The sequence below is a fragment of the Nannospalax galili genome, unplaced genomic scaffold (genome assembly GCF_000622305.1).
Source record: "Nannospalax galili isolate Female #2095 unplaced genomic scaffold, S.galili_v1.0 scaffold591, whole genome shotgun sequence".
In the NCBI taxonomy this organism is placed as follows: Eukaryota; Metazoa; Chordata; class Mammalia; order Rodentia; family Spalacidae; genus Nannospalax; species Nannospalax galili.
In genome coordinates, this window is record NW_008330926.1 from 4,008,238 (window position 1) to 4,016,003 (window position 7,766).

The 7,766-nt window shown below is 41.0% G+C and overlaps 1 non-coding gene across 1 annotated transcript; it reads right to left on the bottom strand.

Moving 5' to 3' along the window:
* Positions 1-6,385: 6,385 nt before the first annotated feature.
* LOC115068089 lies at positions 6,386-6,491 on the bottom strand. The gene has a single exon (XR_003847470.1). It is a non-coding gene; the product is annotated as a U6 spliceosomal RNA (small nuclear RNA).
* Between the last annotated feature and the right edge of the window lie 1,275 nt (positions 6,492-7,766).

The window sequence follows — 7,766 nt, forward strand, 5'->3', positions numbered from 1 at the left end:
CCCAACCATTTGGAAATGTAAAAATGTGAAACCAGGGCTGGAGAAATGACTCAGTGGTTAAGAACACTGGCTGTTCTCACAGAGGATAAAGGTTTGGTTCCCAGCACCCACATGGTCTGTTGCACATACATGTTGCACTTACATACATGCAAGCAAAACACTCATACGTACAAAATAAAAATAATTAAATTAAATTAAAATGTAAAACCATTTTGAGAACGTCTACCCTGTGATGGAATCAACATGTTCTTCCCTAGTCTATGTGCTAAGCACAACTGAAAGGTCTGTGCTGCATATGAAACATCTTAGGATGACTCAGAAAGGGCAAAAAGATGGCGATTGGCTAGAGACCCTAGCACACAATTTACATGGTGATGGGTTCCCTGGTGTTTGTGTGTCTTCCAGACTTAGAACCAAAGAGGCTGGCAACCCAGGAATGCTAACAGACATAAACAAATCCAACTCCTGTCCCTACTAAAGCCTATTTCCTCCAGTCAAAGGACCAGAAAGGGCATAGCCTGGCAAGACAGAAAACTTTCAGAGGATAGCACCTCTGTTCTGGCTGAAGCAACTCTTTTCCACACAACCAAAGCAGAGTAGCCTCCCAGAAGAGTCACTGGCAACACCCTACTCTGCTATCACGGAAGACTAAGTCGGTAGACAGATGATTGATCCCCCCACCCGGAAGTAATGAAGCCACACCCAGCCTGGGCATCAGTGAAGACTACTTGGGAAGCTTAGACATCCATGTCTGCCCACCCAGAATAAGGCCCTCCTTCCTGCACCCTGTTGGGAAGGTCAGAGAAAGTCAGTCAAGAGAAGAGTCAGCATTTTCCCAGTGGCAATGGCCCCCCACACAGGTATGTCAGTGGAAAGCTTGAGCAAGACCTAAGTAGTAACAAGGAGCCTCCATCACCTGATGAGGCTGGACTTGGGCTGTCACCCTCTTCCCCTTCCAAAGCAATGTCAGAGAAAGCCAACTGGATTTAAAGGCCTCTACAAAACCCAGTCACATAACATAAGAAGAAAATATCCAGGTTACCAATGAAATTCATTAAACCCAGAACCCAGAAAATTTCAGACAAAATAAAAAAAAGACAAGTCCTTCCAACATCAAGATAACCCAGATGTCACAACTACCTACAAACATTTTGATAAAATGCTTCAGTGAACAATTACAAACACCCTTAAAACAAATGAAAAATAGGAACACTTACCAAAGGCATACAAAGCCTCAGGGAAGATTTCTAAGAAAGAAAACTTTCAAAACCAGAAAATTTAAAACTGAAAAACACAATAACTGAAATAAAAAGCTCAGCAGATAAACTCAGAGAATGGAGGGATGAGAGAAAAGAATTAGTGACTAGAAGGTAAAACAATAGGAATTATACAATCTGCATGAGAGAAAGAACAGACTGAAAAAAACCTAGGTCAAAAAGGTATGTAAGGGGCTGGAGAGATGCTCAGCAGTTAAGAACACTGGGTGCTCTTGCAGAGGACCTAGGGTCAGTTCCCAGCACCCACATGGCAGCTAATAACCATTTGTAACTCCAGTTTCTGGGTCTGACACCCTATTTTGGCCTTTGTGGTCATTGCACACATGTGTTGCCCTTACATACATGCAGGCAAAACACTCATATACATAAAATAAAAATAACTAAATCAAAAACATTTTTAAAAAGGATATGTGAAGGCTAGAAAAATGGTTCAGGAGCTAAAAGTACTTGCTTTCTGGCAGAAGACCCAGGTTCAGTTCCCAGCACCCACATGCAGCTCAAAATTGTCTGCAACTCCACTTAAGAGTATATATGATGCCTCTTCTGGCCTCTACCAGCACCAGGCACACATATGATATAAAGGCAAACTCTCATATACATAAAATAAAAATAAATATTTTTTAAACAAAAATGAGGCACACAACTTTAATCTCAGCACTAGAGAGACAGAGACAGGTAGATCTCTGTGAGTTTGAGGCTAACCTGGTCTACATAGTGAGTTCTAGTCTAGTAAGACCCTGTCTCAAAGCAAACAACAAGCCCAATAAAAAATAAAAACATACTAAATAAAAGCAATGAAAAAAATGTACACAAACCAGACAGTATAGACAGAACCCAGACACATCATGACTATGCTTCTGCAAACTACAGAGCAAGAGAAAACTCTAGAACAGCTGGAGAAAACACAACCTCTGAGGGGGCAATATGCAGCATAGTGGGCTTGTCACAAGCAACCAAAAGCAATACAGACTTTCCCCAGGGCTCAAAGAAGTCCTGTACGGTGCAACATCCTCTAGGATTGAGAGAAAATGAAAGGATTCTGCCTAAGAAAGAAAACTAGTCTTTCCAGCAGAGGTGCCCAGGATGACCAGAAGTCTTCTGAACAGGAAGCATCCCTCAGAAAGAGGACACCGAGAGAAAAAAATGGGCAGATGCAACAGGTTTTCTTCTCTTAAGTTTCCTAAATTGTGTTTGATGTTTGAAACAAAAATTGTAACACTATCTGATATAATTATAAATATTCATAAAGTAAATCTTCCATTTCAATTACAATTATATTGTAAACAGAAAAGGATAAAGGGACATAGTGCTCTTGCAGAGGACCCCTATCAAGTAGCCTCAGAACCACTTTTAATTACAGCTCCAGTGGATCCGACTCTCTTTTCTGGCTTCCCCAGACTTCCATACCCATACATAAGTAAAATTTAAGAAATAAATCTTTTAAAAAAATTATACAAAAGAGGGGCTAGAGAGATAACTCAACACCCACACAGCAGCTAACAACCATCAGTAGCTCCAATTCCAGGGGATCCAGCATGTTCTTCTGGCCTCCATGGGCACTGTACTCATGTGGTGCACTTAAACACATGCAGGCAAAACACTCAAACACATAAAATTAATTAAAAAGTACCAGGTGTGACAGCATACCTCTTTAATCACAGCATTTCAGGAGGCAGAGACAGGCAGATCTATATGAGTTTAAGGTCATCCTGGCCTACACAGTGAGTTCCAGGCCAGCCAGGTCTATACAGTGAGACCTTATCTCAAAAAAAAGAGCAATAAATAAATAAGTAAATAATACATGGTATCTCCCTATACCTGTGAGTCTATAATTCTTTCAAAATAGAACATTTTAGTTTGCCATTGATATAAAGTGACCATCAAGTAGGATGCAAATCACTAGCTAAAGTGTGTTGAAACCTTCTCTAATCTTTGTTAGTTACATTATAGCAAATATCTTCTTTCATCTTTTGAAAAGGCTTGATTTTTAATCTTCTTTTATGCTTTTAAAAAAGAGAAGGGGTTCACAAGACCCCACCCCTAGCTGAGGAGCTATAGACACCTCGTGGCTGCTGGGAGAGGAGAGAGTCAGTTTAAGGGTGTAGCCCCTAGTATGTCAACCACACTCCAGGGGACAGCCCCACACCCAGGAGCAGATAGCAACACAAATTGGACTTGGTGATTTTATATATAGATCTTTAAAGGACATGAAATTGGGGTGGGTAGGGAGGTGGGAATGTATTCATTCTTGTGCATGAGCTAAGGTGGGAATTTAACCACCTTATTCCATGAATAGCAGTTGTCCCAGGTTAGCTTACTGAGATGCACATACTTTCCCACCTCTGCCTAGAAAAGGAGTGTCCTCTGCACATGGTCGAGCGTCTTCTAGAGCTTCAGCTCCTTCTGTACTGGTCGAACTATCCATCCCCAGATCCCAGATCACTCTTACAATGTTTTCTCATAGAGTGAGATTTCTCATCTTCCTATTCAGGAAGATGTATCTTAAATATTATTCGATTTTTGACCTTCCATGTGCATTTTAGAATCAGCCTCATCTGTTCTTAATAAAACTATGAGACTCTTGATTGGAATTCACCTTCATCAACAGGTCAATTTGTAGAAGAAATGTTACTCAACTCTTACTGCACAAAACACTTTTCCCCATATATCTTGGGTATTCCTTAAAGACATTTAATAAAGTTCAATTACTCTTCTCGCTTAAGCCAAGTTCACCTTTTGCTGGATTTATAATTAGGTACGTTTTTAAAAAGTACTCTTGAAAATGATACATATTTTACAGTACTTTTTTTGTTGTTTGTTCATGGTAAACAGAAATGCAGTTGATTCTGATACACCTGGTCTTACATATCTAACTCCTTGTTAACTGCTACAGGGTTTTTTAAAAAGTTACTTAATTTTATATAATGTATATGAGTATTTTGCGTGCATGTATGTAAGTGCACCATATGTATACAATCCCAGAGGACAGAAGAGGGTGGCAGAGCCCCTGGAATTGGAGTTATAGATGGTTGTTAACCACCAATGGGTGTTGGGAACCAAACCCAGGTCCTCGGTGCTCTTAACCACTGAGCCAGCTCTCCAGCACCCCCTGGGATTAATTTTTAATTAGTTAATTAAAATTTTTATTTACTTATTTTTTACACATATGTGTAGTGTACATATGTGTTCACAATGTATGTGGGTACGTGTGCATGCAGATGTGTGTACAAATGTGTGCATGCATGTGGAGGCCTGTAATCGATGTTGGGTGTCTTCCCAACATCATATTTTATTCTTTTTATTATTTTATGTGTATGAGTGTATTGCCTGCATATATATGAGTGCACCCGTGTTGTGCAATGCCGCGGAGGTCAGAAGAGAGCTTCGGATTCCCCTGGAACTGGAGTTAAAGACGGTTCACAGCGGCCATGTGGGTGCTGGGAATCGAACCCGGATCCTCTGCAAGAGCAGTCAGTGCTCTTAACCGCTGAGCCATCTCTCCAGCCCTTGACCTTTTATTTAATGAGGTAAGATCTCTCCCTTAACCCAGAGCTTGTCAATTTCTGCTGTCTAGCTCACGCCTGGGATCTCCTGTCTTTGCCTCCCAAGTGCTGGGATTATCATGCCTGCCAGGCTTTTATATGGGTGCTGGGGCTTGAACTCCAGTCCTCATGCTTTTGTGGCAAACACTTAATCCACTGAGCTATCTCCCTAGCCTTGTTATAGGTATTTCTAGTAACTTGCAAATTATTTCACACACACACACACACACACACACACACACACACACGTAAAGAAGCATTGGCTGGCAAGATACCTCAGTGGGTAGAGGCGCTTGCTGCCAAGTCTGATGACCTGAGTTTGATCTCAGAACCCACGAACTGGAAGGAGAAAACTGACTCCTATAAATTGCCTCTGACTATACACTGACCTTGGCATGTGCACACCCCCCACCACACACAAAATAAGTGTAAAAAACAAAACAAAAACCAAAAACATCCCCCACAAGGACAGGTTTCCTTCTCTTATCCCAAATGTATGACTTGGTTTTTCTTGTCTTACTGAACAAACCCAAACTGCCAGTATGTATTGAACAGAAATGGTGCAGTAAACATCCTTGTCTTGTTTCTGTGTTTAAAAGAAAAAAAAAGAATGCTTCAGAATATAGCTCAGTGTAGAGCATACTTGCCATAAATATAAACACACTTAGGCATCACTGGCACTGTCAACAAAATATATAGTTTAAAAAATCTAAAAATATAGAAATTAAGAAATATGCCTGTTTGGCCAGGCCTGGTGATGCACACCCTTAATCCCAACACTTGGGAGGCAGAGGCAAGCAGATCTCTGTGAGTTCCAGGCCAGTTTGGGCTACAAGGAGACTCTGTCACAATAAACAAACAAACAAAAACAACAACAAAAGCCCATTTTGTCTAAGTTTTCAAAATTATTACCATATTATCTTACAGCTTAATCTCTGTTGGATCTAGAATTATAACCTCTTTCTCATTGATAATAATAATTTGTCTCCTTGCCTCCTTTTCTTTAATTTATCAGAGTTTCCTATTTTGTTCTGAGACAAGGTCTCACTCTGTAGCACAAACGGCCTCGAAATTGTGACCCTCCTACCTCAGCCTTCTCAGTGCTAGGGTTACAGTCATGTGCCACCACACCCAGCTTCAGAGTTTTTCACTTCATTAATTTTGGGGGGTTTGTCTGTTTTTTGAGACAAGGTCTCACTATGTAGCCCCAGCTGGCCTGGAATGCTCTAGGTAGTCCAGGTTGGCCAACTCACAGAGATCTGCCTGCCTCTACCTCCTAAATACTGGGATTAAAGACATTCACCACCAGCCTTGGCTCATTAACTTTAAGAAATTATTTTATTATTTCTTATTTTATGTATATGAGTGTAATGCCTGCATGTACGTAAGTGCACTTGTATTGTACAATGCCCCCTGCAGTCAGAAGGCATACAATCTCCTGGAACTGGAGTTACAAACAGTTGTTAGCCATCATGTGGGTGCTGGGAACTGAATCTGGGTCCTTTGCTAAAGCAGCCAGTGATCTTAGCCACCAGGCCATCTCTCCAGCCCCTCCTCTATTTTTTTAAAAATATGGAACACTTCATGAATTTGCATGTCACCCTTGCGCAGGGGCCAGCTAATCTTCTCTGTATCGTTCCAATTTTAGTATATGCGCTGCCAAAGCGAGCACCTGCCTCAATTTTTTTAAGAATAAAAATTTGGACTACATAGTGAGATCCTGTCTCAAAACAATTGTGGATTGGAGGTTGGGGCTGGAGAGACGAATCTGTGATTAAGAGGACCTGATACTCTTGCAAAAGACCTTGTTTAGTTCTCAACACCCATGCCAGGTGACTTACAACTATTTGTAACTCCAGTTCCATAGGACCTGATGTGCTCTTTTGGCCTCAGGGGGCAACTGCACACACATGGTACACATATAGACAAGCAGGTACACACATACACATAAATAAAAATTTTTAAAATTGCCAGTCCCTTTAACTATAGTATTATTTATTTGTATTTGTGTGTGTGTATGTGTGTGTGTGTGTGACTGGGGGTTGGACCTGGGGCCTTCCTAGCACATGCTAAGCAAGCATCCAATCACTGAGCTGCATCCTCAGCCTTTTTTTTTTTTCACTCTTTGTTTTGAGATGGGAGTCTTACTAAGTTGCCCAGGCTGGCCTTGAAATCATTCTATAGCTAAGGCAGACCTTGAACTTGTGAGCACCTTGCCTCAGCCTCTCAAGTAACTAGGATTACAAGCCTGCACCACCAGGCACAGATTATAGCCTTTAAAAAAAATTCAAAGCAAAAAAAAGTTAATAGCATCAGATCTTTGGATTTATTTTTATGTTTATTTTTGGATTTATTTATATCTGTTTTTTAAAATCAGCTTATTAATTTTCAACCTTCCTTTGATCATTTAAGAATGACCTTTCCCCCTTAACACTGCACTCATCATATACCAAAAACTTTGCAGAGCTTATAGCTCCCTTATGGTTCAATTCTACATATTTTATCATTCTGTTATCATTTCCTTTTTAAATCGTGTGTTGTTTATCTAGGCATGTTAAACTTCCAAATGTTTGAGAGTATGTTTCATGTTCTGGTGACCTGCTTCTAACTTAAAAGCAAAACCACATCTAGCCATGGTGAGACCCAGGACATACTTGGCCAACTTCTGGATCCACTGTGACAGAACTAACACTGAAGCTGACAAAATATATGAAGTTCCATTTCCAGCACAGGACTAACAACAACAGGTGGCAGAGGGCAGTTTCCATGAGGAAAGAAGGGTGCGGAAGCTCCACACTCATGCTGACCTTTGCCTGGGGACTTTTCCACACCACAGCAAAGGGAGGCCAAGCCCAAGCAGGTAGCAACAGCTAGCTGGGCACCAAAAACAGAGGGTTAGCAACAGGAATTTGTGGGACGGTGTCCCATGGAGGAAGGAGTCACAAAG